Genomic DNA, 26884 nt, shown 5'->3' with positions numbered 1-26884 from the left:
TCAGAGAATGCTCTTCATTCTGAGAGTAGAGTCAAAGGTTGGTAGAAAGGTGGGAGTCTATAGATTTAAAAATCAGCATAGGGCTTGGCTACCTGACCCTACGGACAAAATACTTGTGAGCTGGATTTTGTGAAAAAACTCTTTCTGAAATAGGTGTACTGGAACAACAGAAACAGAAACAAATGGAATGTTGGAATTGTTATAGCTTCATAAAAGAAATGCTACCAAAAGGCATATTTAAGGAAAGGGTGAGTCATGGACTTTATTAATATGAAAAGAGAGATAATTAATATTCTCCTATGGATAAGCATTTTTGTTTTCCCATGAGTATTAAAAAGAAAATGTCTGTGCAAGCCTAATTCTACTCTTTTAGGCTGTCATATCAAGCTAATAAACAGGAGCAATTGGCTTTTACACTCTTGCACACTTAAGGAGACAAAAGAGAATAACCTATAGCAATTTAATTCCATTGAATTGATTTGTTGAGTGCTGTAATGGTGGGACACCGGGGATGTTAACTATTATTATTAAAAGGTAATCTCAATGGTTTGTGGGTTCACATTAGGTTGAAGGAGAGACAGGACCAACCAGGATAGGGAGTAAACAGGGTTCACTGCCAAGCTGTTAACTGTCACAGGAATGGCAGTTAGGCCCAACAATCACTCAGCCCTCCTAGGCCAGGGTCTATGGAACCAGCAGGCAAAAGGTAAAAGTTTATAACAGTTTAATTGAGGGAAATAATAATGAAGGATGGGAATAAGCGATTCTATACTTTCAACCTAAGGGCAAACCACTGGGTCCGGGGAAGGACTTGACTACACTATTCTAGTGACCTAAGCCAGGCAGGGCCCAAAGGAAGCAGTATTGAAGTCACAGGGGAAAAGCTCCTCCAAACCTGGTTCCAGCCAGGTTTGGTCAGCTCAGCTAAAGGGCCTGAGGATGGCTTTCACTTGGGATCTCACAGCAAATCCAAGGATGGTCTCAGGATGCCAGGAGCCAACTCCACCGGGACAGGTGATCCAAGGTACCCAGGTAGGGAGAGAGAGTTTGCAATGCTGTCCACCAGATCACAAGCCACTTCCCACTTGGTGCTGCTCTGCAGGTCTTCTGTCCACTGCTGAAAGCCTCCACCTCTCAGGATCCCAGGGAATCTGATGCAGTTTTCCCTAACTCTGCGATCTCCCAGGGTAGCAACAGTTATGTCCCCAACAACTATGGAGTCTCTCTCAGAGTCCAAACCCCATTTCCTGCTCCTTCATTCCATCTTGGAATCCTCCAGCCCTTCCTGCTAGGTCCAACACTAATATTAAATTAATTGTTAAATAACCCTCACTACAGTGCCTATACTTCACAAAACTGGGTCCTTTTGCCTGAGGGCAAAAGAATGTTAGAATAAAAGAAAGGTCCTTGCTCTCAAGAAGCTTCCTTTCTTTTTTAAAGTCAGTCAATTAGCATTTTTTAAGAACCTGCTATGTGCCAGATTGTGTGCTAAAAGTTGAAGGAATCAAAAATATAGAAGATAATCCCCGCTCCCAAATTACTAATCTAAAATAGCTTTGTATAAACAAGATATATATAGTATGTATCTATATTAAACAGGTATAGGGGACAGTCAGTGAACATCTATGTCATCAGGAGATGGCATGTTTGGTGTGAGGAATAGGAAGTACATGGAGGTGGTATAAGGTGTAAGACTAGAAAGGTAGGATGGGCTAGGTTATGGAGGGCTTTGAAAGCCAAACAGAAGATTTTATATTTATTTTTGGTTAAGATCGGAAGTCACTGGAATTTATTGAATAAGGAGTGACATTTAGGAAGGTTCCTTTGACAACTGAGTGGAGGATGGACCTGAGTGGAAAAAGACTTGATGCTGAAAAACAGATTAGAACACTACTGTAATAGTCTAGGCATGAAGTGAGAAAGGTCTGCACCAGTTATGATGGTTTCTGATCTGATGAGGGAGCATAGATGAGAGATGTTATGAAGGTAAAATCAATTAAAGTTGGCAACATACTGGAAAACATATTTCTCAACTGGTAGTCCAATTAAGTGTTAACAAACTAGTGATTTAATTTACAGGAAGTCTGTAAAGTTAACCAGAGTTTTGTATCCATTAATTTAACAAATGACTTAATCCATTTAAAGAAAGTGGGCACCATAATTCACATTTTCATTGGCTGGCTACTTCTCATGTGGGGATTAAAAAGAAAGAAATTTCATTTTTTTATCTCAAGTCAACAAATGTTTACTGATTGGTTGGTTTTTTGTATTGATGGAGATTTTTTTTTAAATTTTGCAAGGTCTAATTCCATCCCTACCACCTGTCATTGATAAAATTTGTTTTACAAGTAAGTTCTGGATAGGAACAACTACACAACAGTAGTCACAGAAACTCTGCCAAATGTGCCTGTGGACAGGGCAGTACCCTTTGCTGTCAGGTGGAACACCTTATCCCATCTTAGTGGCAATAGTATTGTTCTAGCAGCACCTGGCAGAATGAATATCAAGGGCACAGTAACCATACACACTCTCTAGCAGCTAATGAGTCTCAATAGGCCTTTCTTTCCCAATAATGAGGAACTCTTTGGCCACTTTCGGTTTTGTATTTGTCTGAGTCACCCTTCACTCAACACAATTACTATTGTGCTTCCATCTGTCACATTTCAATGTACCTTTGAGAACACAGAGAGCAGATTCAAGTATTTTAATAAGATTTCTTTTTTTTTTTGGCCAGAAAGTAGCTGAGTCAATTAAAAAAGGGAGAAAAAATAAAAGTAAATGGCTGGGAGGCATTAATGACTTTCTAACCTATCCACAACTCTCAAAGTTCCTGAAAGTACAGAGAGAATGGCCACAAGGCTTGACCTTTCTTAATGGTATCTATTCCTCAATTAAACTTACTTATAAGGGGAAACAGAGGATTTTTTTGGTCCAATGGAACTAGTACTACATCAAATAAGTTGTTATACTTTTGATCTCTGCCAATGGTGAATTGTAAACTACCCAAAACACACCTTGTAACTGTATAGTGAAGTATGATACAAAACTCGCTATTTCTTCTCCTCAGGATGTAATAAATTTATTTTAGCCATCTTCAAAACTCCCTAAATAGTTCAAGGCTCTTCTAAAAATATCAAAGACTGGGTCCTCCCAGCATACCTGGACAGTAGGTCTGGGGGGAGAGGATCTGCAAGAATTGTGTTATTCCTCAGGAGAGAGAGAGAGAGAGAGAGAGAGAGAGAGAAGCAAGTGCCCAGAGACAATAGCATTGAGCCAAGGTCATGGGGTCCAAAGTGGTACAATGAGGAACAAAGCCAAAGTCTCCTGACAGGCTGCCATCCTTTGTAAGTCTCCAGAGCTGCCAGAGGATGGGGCATAATAAATCTCCTTAGACTTTACCTCCATTCAAGGTCCTGTGGTTTCTAATCTCTGCCAGCTGGCATGAAGCTCAGTTTTTTTCCAAAGAATCAAAAGCCTTCTTTAATTTTCATAAAGACAAAAGGAAATTAATAAATAGTTCCTTTTTCTTCATGCTAAAAACTGACAATATATTCGGATAACCATCTCAAAATATCATACACACATACACACACATTCTAGTATAGTAACAGTGCAAATCTAAGAGAATTTTAGGATAATTTTGTTCTTCAAAATATAGCCTATTATAAAATATTATTAAAATAAAATGTAGCATAGGCATCCATTTTGAGAGTAGGCAAATAGGAAACAAAATAGAAAGGACTATCTCCATCACACAAAGGCTGAGAACTTTGTTAGATATCAGGGCTTAGAAACAATAAATAACATTCTGTCTTTGGTAGCAGTCAATTTCAAAATTTCATTTTTCATCCATCTGCTCTGATTAGTTTATCTCCTTGAACACCCTTTTCAGATTCCTTTTAGGCATTTTCTTCCCCTATTAAGGGGAAGAAATTAAGATTGTAAACTTCTTGAAAGTAGGGACTAGCTTTCTTTTTCTTATCTATATCTCCAGTGCTTCGCACAGTGCCTGGCAGATAGTAGGTGCTTAATAAATGCTTAATAATTACTAACTTCTTTAAGACTGCAAACCATCAGGATCTGCAGTGCCAAGAGCAAGTTAGGAGACTGGAATATTATAATATTAATTTTATCGTTCTGGGCAGTATTGAGTACCTTTGAGTAGGGGCTTAGAGCTTATTTTCTTCCTTTCTACTCCCCATGATGCTACGGAAATCTGGGGATAGTATATCCATGTTCATTTCTATGTATCTGAGATACTTTTCCTTGTTATTCTCTTTAATTGACTGCCCTTTTGTTGGAGTCATATAATTTATATAGTGCTTACTATGTGCCAGGTACTCTAAGTGTTTTGCAATTATTAATTTATTAAATACTCACACTCACACCGAGTGATAAGTGCTATTATTATTTTCATTTTACAGATGAAGGAACTGAGGAAAGTAGAGGTTTAGTAACTTCCCAGAGTCACATAGCTTTTAAATGTCTGAAACCAAATTTGAACTCAGATGCTCCTGAATGGAACCCAGGCACTCTACTCACTGTGCCACCTAGCTGGTCTGGTCAAGGAAAAATATTGGATAGATGTTTGTAAAGTCAAGTTTTAAAAAGATCCTGTCCAAAGAGTACCAAAAGCCCTAGTTAAGCTTTCAGGGAGCCATCTATAGTAAGGCTTGAACTTAGGACTTTTCAGAACTTCAATGTGAGGGATTTTCTTGTAGCTAGGTGGTGCAGATCTGGAGTCAAGAAGATCTGAGTTCAAACATGACTTTAAAAACTTAATAGATGTAGGATCCTGGGTAAATTATCGAGCCCCTATTTCCCTTACTTCCTTATCTGTAAAATCTCCCTGGGGACACTTAGAGTTGGATATGACCAAAGAACAACAACAACAAAAGGATCTCTTAAAAGACAGAGATAATGTCTTTTTTCAGCTGAAGATGTCTCCTTCATCAGGGCAAAAGATTTAGTATTTAGAGGGTCTGAACCTATAATTTGGGTGTCATTATTGTCTTCTGATGTAAAATATGGACTTGAAGTGAGAGCTCACATGATGTAATTTGCCACACAATAAGTCAAGAAACACTGGAATCCTCTTAACTAGAAATTTAACTTTTTTTCTGTATTAGTAATAGCAGGACAACTTCTATGATTTATTCAAAACAGACATTTCACACTTAAATATTTTAGTACAATACTATTAAAACTAAAATATAAATAAAATATACATCTGATCAGATTGTTTTTAGTCTAAATGTCTCTTTTGAGACTCTGTCCTCAAGGAGCTTACAGTCTAATAGGGAAGACAGCAAACAAACAACTATAGTGTTGATAAGGTTCTAGGCAGCAAAGGGTGGCTTCTACATATGAAATATACTAAATGGATTGACTTGCATCCCTGGAAATAATACAGAACTACTGAATTAATCAGAATATCAATCTACTCTTTACTTAGCATCCTCTACTAAGTGGTGGAAATACAAAGAAACTCAAAAGACAGACCCTGTCCTCAAGGAGCTTACAGTCTAATAGGGAAGAAGCATGCAAACAGCTAGGGAGGAACTTAGAAAATTTGTAAATTAGAGGTAATGAGGTCTTAGAAAAACTATATTATTTTAGTTATTATAGGGAGGAACAAGATATATACAGGAAAAATCAGAGATAATCAGCAGAGGGAAAGACTTCTTGCAGAAGTTCAGATTTCGGGTAAGACTTGAAATATGTGGGCATTTTTAAACCAGGTATGTGGGGAAGAGTGATAAAGGACAAGTTCCAAAAAAGTCAGATGATACAGCAGCCGTTTCATTGACCTGATTTGTAATGTGCTGTTAAGGAGTCCAACACAGAGAACAGAACCAGAAACGTGATCGTAAACAATGAAAGATTAGATATTCATGGACAAGAGGATATGTCTCTCAGTACAGCCATACAAAAATGCTTAGCATTTCCTATTAACAACTCCACTCAAAACTAACAAAAAGCTTCAATAGATATAATACAAAATAACTGGCTTGTTGAGTACAGTGAACTTTGGTGAAATGAAGGCACTTACGCATTCCTCACAAGCGTTATTGATATGCTCTCAAAGACCATTTGGTGTATTTCCTTCCCAATGACATACTTCACTGAATACAAAGTTATTTTATTCCCCAATTCCTAAGATAGAAATCATACATTCTGGGTTTATAATTACCAACCTCTCAGTTCTCCTATAATTTGTTGACCCCAATCTCCTCCCTACCACTTAGCCACATATCATTGTATCATTTGCTCTGTCCTGGTTTCTCTCTGAAGTCAGGGTAGCATTACATTTGGAGGGAAGGAAATAGGAAGACAAAAGTATATCTATCCCCAAATTTTATGTTGATCTCTTCCTTTATTAAGTAACTAGAAAATTAACCAAATACTATTATCTATAATAATATAGTTTTTATAAGACCTCATTATATCTAATTAACAAATTTTCTAAGTTATTAATTTATCCTGAATAATATGATTCATAATAATGTGACATTAAATAGAGCTTCCATGGTATATGGAGCTGCTTTAAATAAGTCAAAACATCAATTTTTTTTGTGTCAGCAATATCTTATTTCATGCAGACATTTTTGTTATTTCAATGCTGGCAAAGGTTATGAGATTATCTGCAATTTTCATATATATTTATATATATTTCATACATAGTTGTTTGCATTTTGTTTCTCTCATTAGATGGTGAACTCCTTGAGGGCAGGGACTGGCTTTGTCTTTCTTTGGATGTCTAACTGCTTAGCAAAATAGTGTCTAATACATAATAAATTCTTGTTGACTTTTTTAATAATGAATACTTTTTAAAAAAAAAATCCTTACCTTCCGTCTTGGAGTCAATACTGTGTATTGGCTCCAAGGCAGAAGAGTGGTAAGGGCTAGGCAATGGGGGTCAAGTGACTTGCCCAGGGTCACACAGCTGGGAAGTGGCTGAGGTCAGATTTGAACCCAGAACCTCCCATCTCTAGGCCTGGCTCTCAATCCACTGAGCTACTCAGCTGCCCCCGATAAAGAATACTTGTAATGCCATGTCTTCATTTGATCACCATCAAATATCATCTTCTTTCTTCAGATCATGTTAAGATCTGGAGATGATCCAAAGATAATGGGGGGGGGGAAGGTCCCTGTTCATGAAACTTAATAATCAAGTTATTATTAAATAATCAACTACAAAAAAGTAGTAGTTTCAGTTTCGAAGATATGAAAGCAAATAAAATGTCCTACATATAGAAAAGTTTGAGTCTATATTAAAATTGTTTCAATAAATATTGAAACAATGATTCCTTTCAGCAGAGCAATTTGGCATTTTCCCAGGAGAAAGAATATTCCACTTAGCTCCATTCTTACTGAAGTTCTTTTCTCAAAAACAATCACTTATCTGGTCATCCAAGGAGATGGTTAATACAAACCTCAGGAGTAAATTTTGCTAGCAGCATAGCTATTGTAAAAGAAAGATTGGATCTTATGGGAGAACTCTGGATCTGTGATTTTATTGTTCTGAGTAAATTCCAGTGTGGAAAAATTCCTCCAGTCCTGTAATGCTGACTGGAAACTCCTAAGTAATTAATAGTTTTGGAGTGACCTGGGGCACTGAGACCTCAATGTTTTGCTCATGGTCACATATCAAGGACATTTCAGAGGGAAGACTTTAATCCAAAGTAATTTAGTCACTTAGCTAGCTTACATAAGTCACAAGACTTGAACCCACATTTATCTCACTCCAAGTAATAATAACTAATGTTTATAGAGAAATTATTATGTGTCTGGCATGGTGCTAAGCACTTTACAATGATTATTTCATTTTATTCTCACAACTCTGAGAGACAGGTGCTAATATCCCTATTTTAAAGATGAGGAAACTGAGGCAAACAAAGTTTTAGTGTCTTGTTTGGGGACACAAAAACTAGTATAGAAAGCTTCCAGTATATTATCCTGCCTTTCAGAAAGGTATACTGCTAAAAATGTGTCTAACACGGTAAATTCAAGATACTATGTCAACTACTAGAATACCTCTAACTGATTGGATTTCACCACATTTAGCTCAGTGAGTATGTGTGAGGCTGAAATGCAAAGTAGTCTACACTACTTCGAGACAAACACCATGATGGTAGCAGTTAAAGAAAATATAAAGCATCTAGGTGATTAAAGAGGGCTGGAAAGTAAAAAACACAGTAATAATAATACAAAAAAGCCTTAGAATAAGCTTGAAAGTAAAAAAAACACAATAATAATACGAAAAAGAATTAGAATAACTAGAGGGTACCAGTAACTACCACATTTGTTTCTTAATAATGTATGTTGAACACCACCAAGTAACTAAATTATTCATATATACCTGACCCAGATGTATTTGAAAGGTAAAAAGAGTGTGTAATAAGAGAACAGAAGTAGAGCCATTATGCTTAGACACAAAAAAGTTTTTGGAATCTGTTAACTTTTTAAAATAAAGCTTTTTGGGGGTTGTCAGAACATACATAAATTAAAACATATTCAATAGTTAGTGTAGTGAAATGACTATAAGCAAAGAATATTTGGCTACCAATTGCATGAATGATGCTTAATATAGAAACACTGATAAAAATGAACACTCTCATCCTATCTTCAAATCATTTACACACATCTAACTTGGTTTGATTCAGTCAAGGATCTCAACATTCCTGGATCTGAAAATTCCCGAGTATTTCCCAGAATGGGTGGAAGAAAACAATCAGGCAAAGTTTGAAATAAGTGCATGGATGGGATTTTAACCCCTAACCTAATTAATTTAATAACAAGGTTTTTGTTAAATATGAGTGATCAACCAAGGGGAGTTTCAAAGGTGTGAACAAGACAGACTATATTCTGTGCTTTCTTTTCAAGGTATGAACTCTTCTTTACTTGGGTCAAAAGAGAACAGTGTGACTGGCTAACCAAACAAGCCAAGAAATTCCTGAAGGTGCTTTAAATAGCAGAGAAATTTTAACAGCTGACTTAGTCCAGTGGCAAAAGAGTAAAGGAGGAGAATTTCAGCCTTTGTTGTGCTTTATGTATGGCTATTCTTATACCTCTAGCAAGAGAGCAGAAGGAAGGTGAGGTGATGTTATCAGAAAGAGTATACTATTTGTAGACAATTCATTCAGCCCAGAGCACAGAAAAACATACTGAGGATGATCATAGACACAGATATATAGAGAAATATAGCTACCTACTAGTTGAAATACATTTAAGGAAAATGATCTTATACCACAAAGTAATGCTGTCAATTGGGGGCAAATTTTGGGGGGAGAAAACTTTATGCCAATTCTTCTTATTATATCACTTTAGTATATACTCTGCTTAAAAAGCTAATTGATGTCTACTGGCTGATTTAAATAGGGAAGTATACCAGTGGGGGCTTTTAAGAGACACTACTTCTCACTTAAGCCCTTGGGGGTTAGTCCTAAAACTGTAAGGGCAGTAGTTAATTGACTCTTCTGGGAGAAGTGCTAGAGAGGTGGTTGGTACTAATTATCAAACTATCCAAAAGTGGAATGTTTGCCATGATAGAAAAAGGTTTCCCTTCATTAGAGGTTTTCATGAAAATGCAGTAAGACCACCTACAACTAAGAATAGATTCTCATTCATGCATGTTTTGTGCAAATGATTACTGAGGTCCCTTTAAATTCTATTTCTGTGTTTATTTTAAGCCATAAATTGTTTAAAGATGAAAGAAAAATTAAAGGTCATGGAGTCAGTGATTTTTTTAAAAACCAGAATTCTTATTATTGGTAACAAAATCCAATTTTAGAAAAAGACAAAATATAATTCCTAATTGTTATTGAACAAAATAAACCATCATCTTAATTTTTATCTCAAAAATCCATGTTAATCCACTTAATCTAAGTGAAAGGAAAATTTAATGACTTGCTAAACAGGTATGACATTTAGATGTGAGGAATATACATGAACACCAATGTGTTCTGCATATTTCTTTCTTTTCTAGAAATAGATGTGAGAAAACTTGCTTTACTCCATTCTACCACTGACCTCCCATATATTCTTGGCCAGGTTACCTAATCTCTCTACTTCTACCTTTCATCCTCAACACCATAAAAGCAGGAAAATGGCACCTGCAAATTATTAATAGCACAGAGATTTTATAGTAATGTAGCTTAGAGACAGAGATCTGGGAAGAGATATGAGAAGGATTGTACCTCTCTGACCCACCTAAACATATAAAAATCCGACCTACTGATGAAGACAACTTAATTTTGAGAGACAGAATAGAGTAACAGAGGGTTGACCTTGGCAAGTTCAACTCTTGCCTTTAATACATATTAATCACATCAGAAGTGTCAAACACCATGATGGTAGCAGTTAAAGAAAATATAAAGCATCAACAGACTTCATGAGGCACACAAAAGTTCCAAGAGAGGCACTAACCATACTAAAATATAATTAGAAAATATTTAACAAAATAAATAAAAATATAAGACAACATAGATAATGTTAATTTGTAGTTTTCTAAGTTAATGTTTGGTCTTTTCTATTTAAGTTTAATGCCACTGAGTTACATGGCCAAGGCAAATCAATTAACCTCTCAATGTCATTAGACAAATCTTTAAGTCTAAAAATTATAGATCTGTTGCCAGTAAGCAACAATAATTCCTTTTGATGAATGCCTCATAAAAAATCTAAATATTTTCATGGTTCTGGGGAAGATATTATAGGATAACAGTTATTCTAAGATAAATCCATTGGCCATTTCTCATTAAGAGTGGAAATGCTTTAAAAATGTTTCATTTACTCAACTGAATTCAACAAGTATGTCCAAGATACACTTCAATACACAGCTGAACAGCATTTGTTATGACTGACCCTTTCCTTGAATGAGCAAAGGCTTTGTATGAGAAAGACATGTAGCTGTGAAGAAAATTTCAAGAAATTTGTGCAAAGGGAAAGAACATTCAATAGCAATATTTAGAGAACTAGTTAATAAAACAGCTGGAACAATTAATATATGAATGTGAACCCTGTGGCGGGGAAAGAAAATGAGGGCACTTAATCATATGGACATCGTATGTTATTCAAGAAATAAAACTTTCAATGCACTTTTTCCCAGACTAAAGTTGTTGAAAAGCTCTAAGTCCATTTTTATTATGCTGGGCACTATGCCCACGCTCTTAATTACCCGTAGGGAGTGCTTTGAGAGCAGTGGGGTGTTTGCCTTTCAGGGTAGCTGGTAGTAAGAAATAAAATAATTCCCCAATTTCTCCCTCAGCCATAGGATAGAGAGATGAAAGACAATGCTGATGAGCACTGCAGCAGGTTTTCCCATTTTGCCCCTTCCTGTAAAAGGATCTTTTCAGCACCTGTTTACTCAGATGTTTAATTAGCACAAAAGTATAGGTAAGTAATGCAGGCTAAAATTGAAGCCCAGTGGATTCTGTTTCCAAATGACTGCTATCATTTTGGGATCAGCATGCTTTACACAGTCCATAGGATCCAGACCTGAAAAGAACCTTAGAGATCTTTAACTCAAGCCTTTATATAAGGAGATTGAGTCTCAAAGAGGCTTAGTTACAAGGTCTCATAAATAGTACACAGCAGGCCAGAATTTAAATTTTTTTTGTCCTTAAAACTGGCAGCTATTAATGGTGACTCAAGAAAGGGTGTCAGCTTATTAATACATTTTCAAGGTTTTGTACTTGATTTTCAATCTTTTTTCTCTTTGATATATAGTCATGTAATAAATTTAAAATTTTTACAAGAAAGAAAAGAATTCCAAAATAATAGAAAGGATCATAGATAGCTCTATGATTTTTAGAAAAACTATACCTACCTACCTACCTACCTACCTATCTGTCTGTCTATTTATCTATCTCCTCAAGTTTCCTCCATTCTTTCAGAGGAGATAAATGTACATATATATGTGCATGTATATACATATGTGCATCCACAGCCACATCCACAAACATATACAAACCAAATGTGAAGTTTATTTTTTTGAGGGAAGAGAAAGGAGCATACTAGCATCTGGGAGTATCAGGAAAGTTTTAAGGTGTCACTTGAGCAGAGTTTTGATGGTACCATTTGCACACTAAACTTTACCACTAATGTAACCAAAGGATTGCCTATTGATGGGGAAGTTCTTGAATGCTCCATTTCAGAGATGACATTATACTAATTAAGTTAATCATGACAGTAGTAAAAATCCTTTGTATTTGTATCTCTAGTGCCTAATACTAAGATTGGCCTGTAGTAGGTGCTTAATACTTTTTTATTGATTATGAAATTCACAGCACTGCAAAAAATCAGTGGAATTCAAACTAGATAAAACAAAGCAGATAAAAATGCCTTTTGCCTAGCTGGAACAAACATTCAAATATATATATATACATATATATATATATATGTATATATATATATATATACACATATATAGATATATTAGATGTTGCAAAAGGTCAATGAATTGACTAGGTACCAATTAAAAGTAGGATAAGAAGATTGGACTGGAACAAATTTTGATTACTTTCACTGATCTCAAACTGCTAATTGCTACAAATGTCAACAACACCATTCTGGTAATTTTGTATGTATATGAATCATAGTATTTCATAGTCTCATAAAAATTAAAATTTAAAATAACCAGAAGAATTGTGATACACGACAGTCAAAAGTTGATTGTCACATTCCTACCAAATATAATTTGTGCTAGAAAAGGGAACGAAGAAAGTATTATTAAGGACAATATACGACAGAAAAAATTAAATAAGTCAGTCATATGATGAGAAAAAGAGACCATAAATATGCAGCCTGGGTTGTACACTGGTACCCCCATCATAGTAAAAGAAGTAGTGATTGGACACCAACACATTGGAAAGGACCTCTACAGAAGATTTTCAGAGGGCTGGTGTTCACAAGAGGACTGCATCCAGGAAACTATCAAAATATCAAGATAACTAACTGAATCTATCGATTCATCTATCTACAAGGAGATGAAGAGCTTATTTTGCCTTCAAAATGGTAATTTTTTCTCTAAACAAATGAACTCAACAGAGAGTATTACAGAGGTCGCTTCCATTCAAAGAGAAAGAATAGCCTTTGCTCATTACCCACACCTCTTATCTTGACTGCTTGGTCCAGAATACTTAGGAAGAGATTTTAAGAAATTATTATATAATGAGTCACCCTTGTTAATATTTTCCAGGTCCAGAGGAAACATGAGGTACATTTTCACATTAGTTCTGTCAATCCCATAGTTTCTAATATCAAAGTGAGTTTTATTATATTTTAGGAATCAAGATCAAATAAGATACTTAAAATCACAATATGTAATCATAAAAGTAGATAAATATTTTGAGGTAGTTATTTTTCCTGGGGGAAAAATCAACTTTATTTAGCTCCTAGGGCTATAATTAACTTTTGAACATTATTCCCAACTGTGTGTTATTGAAGTCTTTTACTTCCACATGGGAACCTAAAGTTTATAAGAAACAATCTCATTCAAAAGTTATCAATGTGCATTTATTTTGTATCCTGCAACTTTGCTAAAGTTGTTGATTACAAAATAAATCAACAACTTTAGCAAAGTTGCAGGCTACAAAATAAATGCACATAAATCATCAGCATTTCTATGTTTCTAACACATCACAGCAGCAAGAAGTAGAAAGAAACACCATTTAAAATCACCCTAGACAATATAAAATACTTAGGAATCTATCTACCAAAACAAACACTGCAATTATACGAAAACAACTACAAAACACTTTCCAAACAAATAAAAGTAGATCTAAACAATCAGAAAAACATTGATTGCTCATGGGTAGGATGAGCTAACATAATAAAAATGACAATTCTACCCAAATTAATTTACCTATTTAGTGCCATACCTATCAAACTACCAAAAAACTTTTTTACTGAATTAGGAAAAACTATAACAAATTTCATTTGGAATAACAAAAGATCAAGAATATCAAGGGAAATAATGAAAAAATGTGAAGGAAGGGGGCCTAGCAGTACCAGATATTAAACTGTACTATAAAGCAGCAGTCATCAAAACGATATGGTACTGGCTAAGAGACAGAAGGGAGGAGCAGTAGAATAGACTTGGGGTAAGTGACATCAGCAAGACAGTGTATGATAAACCCAAAGAGCCCAACTTTTGGGACATGAATCCACTATTTGACAAAAACTGCTGGGAAATTTGGAAAACAATATGGGAGAGATTAAGTTTAGATCAACATCTCACACCCTACACCAAGATAAATTCAGAATGGGTGAATGACTTGAATATAAAGAGGGAAACTATAAATAAGTTAAGTGAACACTGGATAGTATACTTGTCAGATCTCTGGAAAAGGAAAAATTTTAAAACCAAGCAAGAGTTAGAGAAATTACAAAATGTAAAATAAATGGTTTTGATTATATTAAACTAAAAAGCTTTTGTACAAACAAAAACAAAAATGCAGCCAAAATCGGAAGGGAATCAACAAATTGAGAAAAAAAATCTTTATAACAAAAAACTCTGACAAAGGTCTAATTACTCAAATATACAAGGAGTTAAATCAATTGTATAAAAAATCAAGCCATTCCCGAATTGATAAATGGGCAAGGGACAAGAATAGACAATTTTCAGATAAAGAAATCAAAAGTATCAATAAGCACATGAGAAAATGTTCTAAATCTTTAATAATTAGAGAAATGCAAATCAAAACAACTCTGAGGTATCACCTCACACCTAGCAGATTGGCTAAAATGAAAGAAGGGGAGAGTAATGAATGCTAGAGGGGATGTGGCAAAATTGGGACATTAATGCATTGCTGGTTGAGTTGTGAACTGATCCAACCATTCTGGCTGGCAATTTGGAACTATGCTCAAAGGGCTATAAAAGAATGCCTGTCCTTTGATCCAGCCATACCATTGTTGGGTTTGTACCCCAAAGAGATCATGGATAAACAGACTTGTACAAAAATATTTATAGCTGCGCTTTTTGTGGTGGCAACAAACTGGAAAAGGAGGGTATGTCCTTTAATTGGGGAATGGCTGAACAAATTGTGGTATATGCTGGTGATGGAATACTATTGTGCTCAAAGGAATAATAAAGTGGAGGAATTCCATGTGAACTGGAAAGACCTCCAGGAACTGATGCAGAATGAAAGGAGCAGAGCCAGAAGAACACTGTACACAGAGACTGATATACTGTGGTAAAATAGAAGGTAATGGACTTCTGTACTAGCAGCAATGCAATGATCCAGGACAATTCTGAGGGATCTATGGAAAAGAACACTACCCACATTCAGAGGAAGAACTGCAGGAGTGGAAACACAGAAGAAAAGCAACTGCTTGAACACATTGGTTGAGGCAGATATGGTTGGGGATGTAGACTCGAAACTATCACACCAATGCAATGATCAACAATTTGGAAATAGGTCTTGATCAATGACACATGTTAAAACCAGTGGAAATGCACATCGGCCAGGGGTGGGGGGAGAGAGAGGGGTGAAGGGGAAAGTAGGAGCATGAATCATGTAACCCTGTTAACTTTACTAAAAATGAATATTAATAAATGTTTAAAAAATTATCAATGAATAGAAATAAATGATTAAGAACCTGCAATCTGCCAGGTACTGTGGATTCAGAGATGAAAATAAGGAAGTCACTCCTTTCAGACAGTTTACCATTTAGTAGATGGAGGAAGATAGTGCACAAATAAATAAGTTTACTCACATAGGAAAAGTTCAATTTAGAAATATAAGAAGTGAGAGATCACTTCCACAGAAGCCTGCAAGATTGATTTGTGATTTGAAAGTAGAGAAGGATGTCAACAGGTGAAAATAGGAGGAAGATTATTTCAGGGATATTGGACAGCACGTACGGAGTCAGAAGAGGATAGGACAACAACAGGCAGAAATGAATAGTAAGTTGGCTAGGTCATAGAGTGTAGTAATGTGAAATAAAGTAGGCTGGAAGGAGGCTGAGGAGGGCTTTTCAAGCTAGGGCCACAGGTTTGTATTTTCTCCATAAGGAAACGGGAAGCTAGTGAATGGTGGTTGAGGATGGGAGTGCCAGGTCAGTGCTTCATTCAAAACCTAACATTGGCAGCATGAAGAAGAATCATTTTGAAAGGAGGCATATAAGAAGTAATTATTACTTAGGAAGCTATTAGAATAATTAAGCAGAGAGATGACCAGAGTCTGAAGTAAGATGGTGATAGACTGGAAAGATGAGAATGGATTGTAGAATTTAACAAAAATGATTAGGAATAAGGAGGCATAAAGTAAAAAAAATACTTGGATTCTGACTTAAAGTAATTTACATTCAATGTAGTAGATTTTTAAAAATATTTTTGTATTTTATATGTTTTATCATTTTACCTTAAGTGGTCATTATAAGATAAAGCTCACAATGTACAAATAAAGCAACTAGAACAAAAGCAGTTTTGACCTAGTGCTGAGAAATTAGGGACCTTGTTTTCTCATTGACCAAAAAAGCTGAGAAGCAAACTGATTTGACTTTGGCTAAGGGTAAAAGTAAATGTTCTAGCATGGGAAGGACTCTTCTCAAGTTCCCAGTTAAAGAAGTGTTCTTAGTCCACTCTCGAGACTATTTTTGTTTTCAGTTTTTCCCAACTCATGATAAAAAGAATTCTCAGTGTAATACTTTCTATGCCATTTATTTGACCTATGTGACCTCCATAAGAGTCTTAAGCTCTATTGACCTCAGTTTCCTTATCTGTAAAATGAACGGTTTCAATGAAATGATCTCTAACCTCTATTTACATTTTCAAATCCATGATCCTATCAAAAAATACTGTGCAAAATATAGGGTTATATAATCATAGTCTTTGTTTTATATAAATAAACAAATAGGTAATTTTAAATAAATGGTAGCTTTTAGTATTATAATAACATATCATTCTATAAAAACATAATAATTACAACTAGCATCTATGTATCTTAAAAAAATCCTTACCTTCTGTCTTAGAATCAATACTAAATATTAGTTTCAAAACAGACAAGTGGTAAGGTTATTCAGAGTATTTCTCATAGCATCCACCCAAAACGTCCAGCCTTTATTTAAATAATCTCAAGAATGAATTTAATTTCCTTTAATGAGAAAAGTGTCATTTTCTTACCTAGTCTAAGTCTACCTTATGAGGCTAGTTCAATAAGCTTCAAAAACTGACTGATCTTGAACTTGGTTAAGAGTAACTTGTTTGGGAATAAGAAAACTTGAATTTATCTGCAGAATTGATTACATATGATGCATCATGTCAGTTGGTCACAGAGTAAAGTGGTTACAGAGATCTCATCCATCTTTGAGTATTATCCTCATCTTTATACTCCTATCCATATTCCCATCTTGCTTGACTTCTTCATGCTCCAACATATACTTCCTATACAACTGAACCAAGCTGTGAGAAGGACATTAGCTCTATCTGGAGAGCAAAGACTATCATAAAATGTTGATGATAATCAGAAAATCAAACAGTTCTGGTCAAGAGGCAATTCACATTAGTTATTTTCCTATTTCTGTTTCCTTTCTTGGCCACCTCAAATATTTCACTATTACCCCACAAATCTCCAATTATCTCACGCACCATCCATTTTCATTCCATTCTGAATTGGCTACAGAACTGGTTCTCTAGTGAATAGAAAGGGCTGCTGAGAAACCAGTCTTCAGCTATTTGTTCTCTAACTATGGAAACTTTGGCTTAACTCTTGCATATTTTGATATGATTTCTATCTGCTATTTTTCCCTTCCCTCGAATGCTTATATGCTTAATGGAAACTGAGGATAAAAAGCTAAGGGGAACAAGAGGCTAAGGCTGGGAGAAAAATCAACTGTAAAGCCATGGATAGTTTCAATGGCTACACTAAATTGTTCCTTCTAGGGCTATTATCAGAGATCACTTATTATTTCAATTTAAAGTAAAATGTTGTACTTTAGTTCCTTTATCTTTGAGGTGATTATAATTGCCCACCTAAAAGTATAAAGACAATATCTACTCTCTGATTTGTTGCGAGGTTATGAAAGCATTTTTTAGACAAAACAGATACTCTTTTTCTCTTTTTGTTAGAGCATGGTAGTAATAAGACCAGAATTGGCACAATCTCTTAGTGAGTCTTTTAATCTGTTCCAGGGCAAAGGATTACCCATTACACTCAGAGTATTTGCCCTAGCAATGGGTGGTCTGCTTTACAATTTTTGTGAGAGATAGTGTATCATTAAAATTTTAAAAAGAGAGAAGGTTTAGGGGAAAAAAGGAACTTTAAATTGTGTTTCATTGCTTAAAGATAATTAATTCCTTAGTTCCCTCATAAGGAAAATGAGGGATTAGAACATCTCTTCCATTTTTTTCTAGTTTTAAAATGAAATTCTATGTAAAATTTTCTTTTAAAAATACTGCTGGGGTATGTATTTTTTTAAGCTAGCTGAGAAACAATGGTTTAAACCACAGCAATAGCAATAATAATTCACTTTTATAATATAAAATATGATAAAATTTTATTTTATGCTCATTATATACAGTACTTAAAGCTTTCTAGAAATCTTTATTGGGCAAATGAACTTGACTAATTAGTGTTCACCTTTTACTTTTCTCAATATAGAATCTTCATTGTTAACAACTCTGATTACTAAAGATCTGAATTATTACCAGTTGTAGGTGATGAGGAGGGAGGTGTGGAGATATGCTCAGCAGTGAGTTTGGTACTTTTTTACAAAAAGTGGCCTCTCAAGTCACCTTGAACTGAGCTCCCTTATGCGTCACTTCATTTTCAGCATAATTAAAGGCCAGCTTTGCTGGTTACAGTTCTAAACAAACCAGAAAGGAAGGTATAGTGTATTTCAATACCATCTTGAGAGGATTTTCTACTTGGTATGGCACACCTGGAACAATCCTAAGGGACATTTTCTCTCCCTCATAAACATATTTGCAGACTTTAAATCCCTGGCTGTCTGCCCAGACATACAACTTACTGTGGAGCACAATCAGTAATAACATCCCAGAAGAGCTCCCAATGAAAAGAAAAAGGCAATCAATTACGGCATGAAACACAATGAATATATGTCTGTCTGTTTTTTATAACATCTCAGGGATATCAATCCTAATGAAAAATCATTGGGAAAAAAAGATAAAACAACAGCTTAGTTGACCTTTGAAGCCAATTACTGTAAAAGTTCAAAATTATTCTGGTTTTTGATAGAGCTACAAAAATACAACGAGGTTTCATTTGTTCATTCTTCAACCTTCCATTTAACTTTTATTTTCTATGCATGAAAATTATAAAGCTAGTCACCAAATGATAAATTTTTGGCAAAACCAACTCAGAATAAGCCAAAGACAGTATACAACCAGTATTTATGGCAAAACTAACCACAGAAATGAAATCATGAATCTTGAAGCATTTAATGAAATTTCGTTTGAAAACAGAAGGGGTAGAGTTGATTAATTATGCCTTTCCTCTGTTAATTACTTTCAACTTATCCTGTACATAGCCTGTTTTGTATATATTTCTTTGCATATTGTTTCTACCATGAGATCATAAGCTTTTTGAGGGCAGGGGCTATCTTTTGCATCCTTTTGTATCCTCAGCCCTTAGCGTAGTGCATGTCACTCGACAGGCACTTAATAAATGTTTATCGATTGCTACCACTGGCACCTTTATTTTTATTTATTTAATAGAATTTATTCCCGGAACTTATTTCAACACTTCTATCTTTTCCTCACACCACAGAAGGCATCCCTTGACAAATTTTATATGTGTATAAGTGTATGTGTATATGTATACACATATACACATATAAATTATGTCTTTTGTGTTTCTATTTATTCTTTTTCTGGAGGTGGACATTCTCCAGTCATGGTTGAAATGAAAAATGAAAAAAATGAAAAATATTACATAGCTATATAAGGCATTCTCATGGTTCTACTCACTTCACTCTTCATTATTTTGTGTTGATCTTTGCAAGTTTCTTTAAAAAATTAACTTATGGCTCAGAAATATTCCATTAGAATCATATACCACAATTTATGTAACCACTCCTCAATTGACGATCATCCTCTCAATTTCCAATTCTTTGCCACTACAAAGGAAGCCACTATAAATATTTTGAAACATATAAGTTCTTTCTTCTTTCCCTGATCTTCTAGGGAAATAGACTCAGAAATGCTATTACTAGGTCTAAGGGTATTATACACTATAACTCTATTGCCATAATTCCAAATTGCTCTCCAGCATGGTTGAATCAGTTCACAGTTTTACCAACAGTGTATTAATGTCCCCATTTTCCCACATCCTCTCCAACATTTGTCAGTTTACCTTTTTATCATTTCAGACAATCAGATATGTGTGAGATATGTTTTTATTTGTATTTCTCTAATCAGTAGTGATTTAGATTATATTTTCATATGTCCATATATGACTTTGATTTCTTCATCCAAAATCTGTCTGTTCAAATCTTTTTCCCATTGGGAGATAACTCTTATTTTAATAAATTTTACATTGCAGGAAATTGTATATAACCCCCCCCAATTTCCTGCTTTCCTTCTAATCTTGGCTACATTAGTTTTATTCAGACAAATCCTTTTTAATTTATGGTATTCAAAATTTTTCATCTTACAAGGCTCTCCATCTCTCATCGACTCATAAATTCCTCTCTTATCTATAAATCTGAGAGGTAATCTGTTCTCTGTTCTACTAATTTGCTTATAATATCTCCTATTATGTATAGGTCATGTATCCATTTTGATCTTATCTTGGTGAATGGTGTATAAGCTATTTTTAGTGAGCTATGAGTTCTTCTCCTTCAAAATTTGCCTCTATATTTTTGTCAAATGCAAGGTTGTTACTCTCTTTACTACTACTGTTTACTGTATGTCTATTCTCTGTGTATATGATGCTCTGTTCCATTGATTTACCTCACAAGATTTTTAAGCTCAATGTTTTATTTTGCACATTTTTTTGGAGTAGACCAGACTGCAAAAGGTGTCCATGATATAAAAAAGTTAAAAACCATTATAGTAGGAGAATGTCCCTTCAGTCTCAGGCATGAGAGATGGGAAAAAGGCAAAATAATTTTTACAAGCAATTAAGCTATGGCTAGGAGGGAGTAAAAGCCTGAATGCTGAGTAGTTTTGCATCTTCTCTAACCTAACCAAAGACCCAGAAATAAGATTAATCTTTTCTGCCTTGTCTAGATAATTATCCATAAGTAAGAACAGTTGCTTTTGCAAATTTCCCTGGCAGTTTCCCACCTTACCTACCCTGCTTATCAAAAGGTAAAGAGGGATGAAGGGATTTTTTCCCAAAATTCCAGGTGGTGGGAGAGGAGAAGAAAGGGGAGGAAGGAAGAGGAGATAACGGTATGAGGAGAAAATGCATGTGTAAATATAATATACTACAAGTTCAGACTGCTAAAGAAGGCTCATTTCATAACACATGCCTAGTTCAATATACGTATAAAAACACTTTGCCATATGTAAGACCATTTTTCCTATTAAGTAAGTGCCAATGGGAATTGCTCATAAACATGCCAAGCTGTTTTTAATGATCCTCTCCACTGGTAAAACATTTCCCTCTGCCCAAAGCTTTGATGAGCTTTTCACTTCCCCCAAATATAAGATATAAATTCATATATGCTATACTAATTTTGAAAATTGAAGTAGTGCTATATCAAGAATGTGGGGAATTAAGATATGGAACAAAAACATACGATGGAGTAAATTACAATGAAAGCAATAGAGGAGTCATAAAATATAGACAGCCATAGACTTATGTTCCTTTCTGGCTTGAACTCCCCTATCTAATAAGCCATAGTATATTGGTACCATAAGCAACAGCAATACAAAGGTCACTTTGTGGGTTATAGGATATGAACTGGTGATGAAGCAATGATAAATGGGTCAGAAAAAGAAGTCAATAGCCAAAATGAGAAGAGAAGAAAAGGACAAGGAGATGAGTGATCATAACCCTACTGCCTGCCTGCCTCCCCCAAAGCCCTATAATTCCAGGAGAAAGTGAGGGGTAAGGACCACAGACTGTTAACTATGGACAATGCTGGAATTAGTAGGATATTGAGGACAAAAAAGACCTGCACAGTCCATGCCTATTTGGAGATGGGCATTAAAAAATGGTTTTGTGTGTTAGTATTTAATTAAATAAAAGAGGAAATCTGGCACTGACTCAGTCTCTTCCAACTTACTGTGTGGTCCTACTTCTACAGCCTTGAAGTTCAGAAAAGGTGGGAATGCCTATACATGTTGCTTGCCCTGTAGGCACTGAAAGCTGTCCGAACAGTTCTAAGTTCTAGCCACATCATTTGATATTTCTTAAGTCTTCACTGCTGATTTTTCGTCTATAAACTACTAGATAGCATGAATTATGATCAAAGAAACATAAAGGGGTTATTAGATACTATCAGTGAAGCACTTTGGAGCAAGTACCATATCATTATCTGTCAGTCTATGAAATACTTAGAAAATGGGAAGGATGCAAATCTCATGAGGCTAATGGATAGAGGCTGGAGGAAGAAAAAAGAAATGCATGCTAGGTAGTCACTCCAAATAACAATAAATGGAATAACAGTAAGCTGGTCGTTCTCTTAATAACTGAGTCTGATCACCTGCACAAAGAATGCAACTGACGGTGCACTAATCAGAAGATAGGGACAAAAAAGATTGTCCATTGCCTAACAGAAGACAAAATCAGTTGGCAGGTTGAACTCTAAGCATAAAGTTACTCTAAAGCAGTGATTCCCAAAGTGGGTGCTACTGCCCCCTGGTGGGTGCTGCAGCGATCCAGGAAAGCAGTGATGGCAACAGGTGCGTTTTTCTTATTAATTGCTATTAAAATTAAAAAAAATTAATTTCCAGAGGCTAAGTAATATTTTTTCTGAAAAGGGAGCGGTAGATCAAAACTGTTTGGGAACCACTGCTCTAAAGGGACAAAAAAATAGAGAAAAATTTCTGCCTACTCTTTGCTTTGCTATGTTAGGTCCACTAAGGAAGCCAGAAAGAAGGTGATCTAAGACATGATCAGTCTAAATCCTGCAAAAGTTTTCAAGCTAAACAAAACCATGAAAGAAAAAAACAAATGGATGGTACAAGAAATAAATGTTATAGTTGAGAAGAAATGGGATTTGAACTAGGACTTGAAAGATGGAAATCTAGGAAAAAAGAAAGAACAGGGGAGGTAATGCTAAGTGTGAGGCATGGCTTAGAGAGGAGAGGAGCATAATAAGCAAAGTATGTTTATCAAGCAATGAACATACCAGCAGAACTACAAAAAAGAGTGCTTAGTGTGGAATGTTAAAAAGGAAGCTTGTTTTATTTCATAGAGAGGCTGGCCTGGAAATGTGGAAAATACAGTTTCAAGTCTTGCCTCTGACACATACTAATTGTGTGATCCTGGGCAAGACATCTAGCTTCTCATTTCTAGGCAACTTCTTAAGTCTATAAATTGCGGAAAAGGGGCCAATTCTCATTGGGGGAGGGAATTTCTCATTTGGGAATTCCTTACGTTAGTTGTTCTTAAAATGTAGTCTCAGGAATCTCCTCTGCTCTTTAGAGGAGTCCAGGAGGTCAAAACTATTTTAATAGTATTACTAAGACATTTTGATTTCTAGAAGAGCAAATACTAATAGATATAACTTGCACGGGTAATATCTCCTTGTAGAGACTTCAATAATATTCAAGAGCATAAAGGGGTCATGAAACCAAAAATGTCTGACAACCACTATTTTATGTTAATAAAATCACAAGTCCAATCCCTATTCTCCCTACTAGGCAAGAGCAAAGGATAAAGCTAGGAAGGCACTGTAGGGCCAGAATGTGAAGGGTCTAAAGAGTTTGGAAATGGAAGGTCATTCAAACTGTTTGAGTAAAGAAGACATGTGATAAAAAGTGGTATTTTAGGAAAATAATATTAGATGGGAGCCAGATGAACTTAAATGCCTTAAAAAAACCCAACTGACCAAATAAGCATCATCAGTGGAGCACCTAGTACCATCCTCAATGGCTTGATAGCATCCAAAGCAATGAGAAGCATTTAGAGACCTCATTCTTTTTTTTTTTAAGCCTGGAAAAAATATTGTCTCTGTCTCTGAGGTAGAGGTACCTTTTTACACTAGAGAATAGTTCATATGGAGATCACATGTGGTCTCCTTAGACTCCATCACTAAACTAATTATGCAATACATAAAATCATTCAGGCTATTTCTAAACCTAGAATTTGCATAAATATGTTTATATTACTTGGAAAGGAATGGAACACAAGGCCGGGGGTTCAAAGTACCAACCAACCTCTCCTCATGGAGGTACCATCTGCACTTCAAACTCAACATGCTCAAAATAGAATCTGCTATCTTCATGTCTCACGTCCCTTGTCCTCCATATAATGTCACCATGCTACTATTGTCCTATTTAGGTTCAAGCCTCAAAATTACACTTGATTCTTCTCTCTTAAATCCCATTTACTCACTCAGCTGCTGAATCCCATTTATTCTAACTCCATATCTCTCAAAAGCAGTCCCTTGTTCCACTCAGATGGCGACCTAAGTCTAATTCAGGATCTCATTTCCTCCCTCCTTGGCTGGTGTCTTGAATAGTTTCCATATTAGTTTCTCTACTTTAGTTCTTTCCTTCTCTGACCCATCTGCCACACAGCCACTATCACAATCTTTTAAAATGCTTATATTTGCCCTTCCTAGAAAACCGTCAGTGTCTCTCTATTGCCTTGCTATGGCTATGATTGCTGCTATCCTAATCTTAACATTTAAAGTTTTGTATAAATTGACTCCAAAGGATCTTTCACAGCTTTATTTCACGTTAATGCTCTTTATGGATATGGACTAGCTAAAAACAGAATATTAGCCATTTCTAAATTCTGAACCTGCATCCCTTAGCTCTGTGCCTTTCAGAGTTTCCCAGAGCCTGGAATACACTGCCTATCTTTCAAAATATTGATTTTCCTTCAATGTTCAGCAAAGGTGCCACTTCTTCTATGAGGACTTCATAAATCATTAGTAATCACTCTCCCTTCAAAGTGATCCCTGCTGATTTATCTCTAGAGATCTACATCTCCCTAGGGAATGTAAGAAGCCTAAAAGCACGGGATAATTACATATTTTTTGTCTTTATATTCCAGGTCCTAGCAAGTATCATTATTTAGAAAGATAAATAGATATAGTTATATATACATACAGCTATCTGTCTATATATATGTATGGATACATATATACACACACAGACAAATGTTTGTTGAGTTTTTAATTTATTTGTATCATTGATCTCCAAGGTGGTTGTGAACTAGTTTGGACTCAGGCATATGATAAACAAGAAGGTGAGGGAAAACACACGACGACTAGAAAAGTATAAGTGTGCAAATGGACAGAGGAAGGAGAATCGTGAAGTATTTGTACGTCTAAAAAAGGGTTCTAGTTGGCTGATGGCTTCCCCATAAAATAACTCATAAAAAACAGCAGAGCTCTAAGTTCTTGCCTCTGTTTACATATGAAAATTAATTGTCGAAAGACATCATTGGGTTCCTCAGTAGTGTGCAAAATAAAAATTTCTGTAAGAGTAATCCAGTCAACTTGACTTTGTGACATATATATTATATATATATATATTCACATTCAGTCTATTCTATAATAGGGCCATAAATTTGCATTTTAAAATAGTTTCATAATGATATTTCAATGTGATTTATTTCCTTTATAATTCTATGCATTTCAAAATGTTTCATTAGAATTCCAAAGAGGTTAATTCCTGCTATAGAAGGAAAATGTTATATAAAGTCATTTTGGTGTTTTAAGAAAATAAGATGAATTTTCATATTCCTGCATTATATATAGATATTTCTGTTACTTATTATGGGCAGCTTGATGGCACAGTGGATAGAGCACTGGGCTTGGCATCAGGAAGACTGCATCCTCTTGCATTCAAATCTGGCCTCACACTTTCTAGCTATGTGACCCTGGGCAAGTCACTTAACCCTTTTTACCTCCATTTCCTAATCTGTAAAATGAACTGGAGAAGGAAATGGCAAACCATTCCAGTATCTTTGTCAAAAAAAACCCTCAATGAGGGCACAAAGAATCATATATGATCAAACCACAACAATATGTTATACATGTGCTTTGTTTTGTAGTTGTCCATTTGTTTTAGAAAACAAATATTCTTAGAAACATACAATTTATGCTATCCTTTCCAAAATAATGGGGTTATTCTTAAATAACTTCACTCCTCTCTGAGTCTCAATTTCCTCAATTATGAAATAAGGAATCTGAGCAGCAGCCAGGGGACATAGTGCAAAGAGAGTCAGGCAGACTTAGATTCAAATCTGAACTCAGACAGTACATGGACTTGGCAAGTCACTTAACTCCAAGAGCCTACCCCTTTCCAATCTTTTGCCTTCAAACCAATAACTACTATTGACTCCAAGACAAGAAGGTAAGGATTTTTAAATAAATACAATTTAAATAGAGAGCTAGACTTTTTCTTCTCTAAGGTCCCTTCTAAGTCTTGCATTCTATATCTCTGAATCTATAATTGCTTTAGACTAGAATAAGATTATATATAATATATTATTGACATAATATGTTTATTATATGTTAGTTCTGAACTCTGATGAATATGGAATAGCAGACAGAATGCTGTATTAGAACCTCTTATTTATACAAAATTCAGACACTAATTCACCATGTGACATTAGGAAATGAATATCCCTGCACCTATGACTCAGTTCAGCCCTCCAGGAAAAATCAAATAATGACACTCATTTCCCTGCTAGAAACTAACTCCTTTCAAGCCAAGAGTAAAATGATATTAACATAAGTCAAGCTTATCATAATATTTAGTTGAGCTGGATTCAAAATTATATTTTTCATT

Source organism: Gracilinanus agilis, chromosome 3 (assembly GCF_016433145.1).
Source record: "Gracilinanus agilis isolate LMUSP501 chromosome 3, AgileGrace, whole genome shotgun sequence".
Classification (NCBI taxonomy): Eukaryota; Metazoa; Chordata; class Mammalia; order Didelphimorphia; family Didelphidae; genus Gracilinanus; species Gracilinanus agilis.
The sequence above is the reverse complement of the archived record's forward strand: the minus strand, read 5'-3'. Positions refer to the sequence as shown.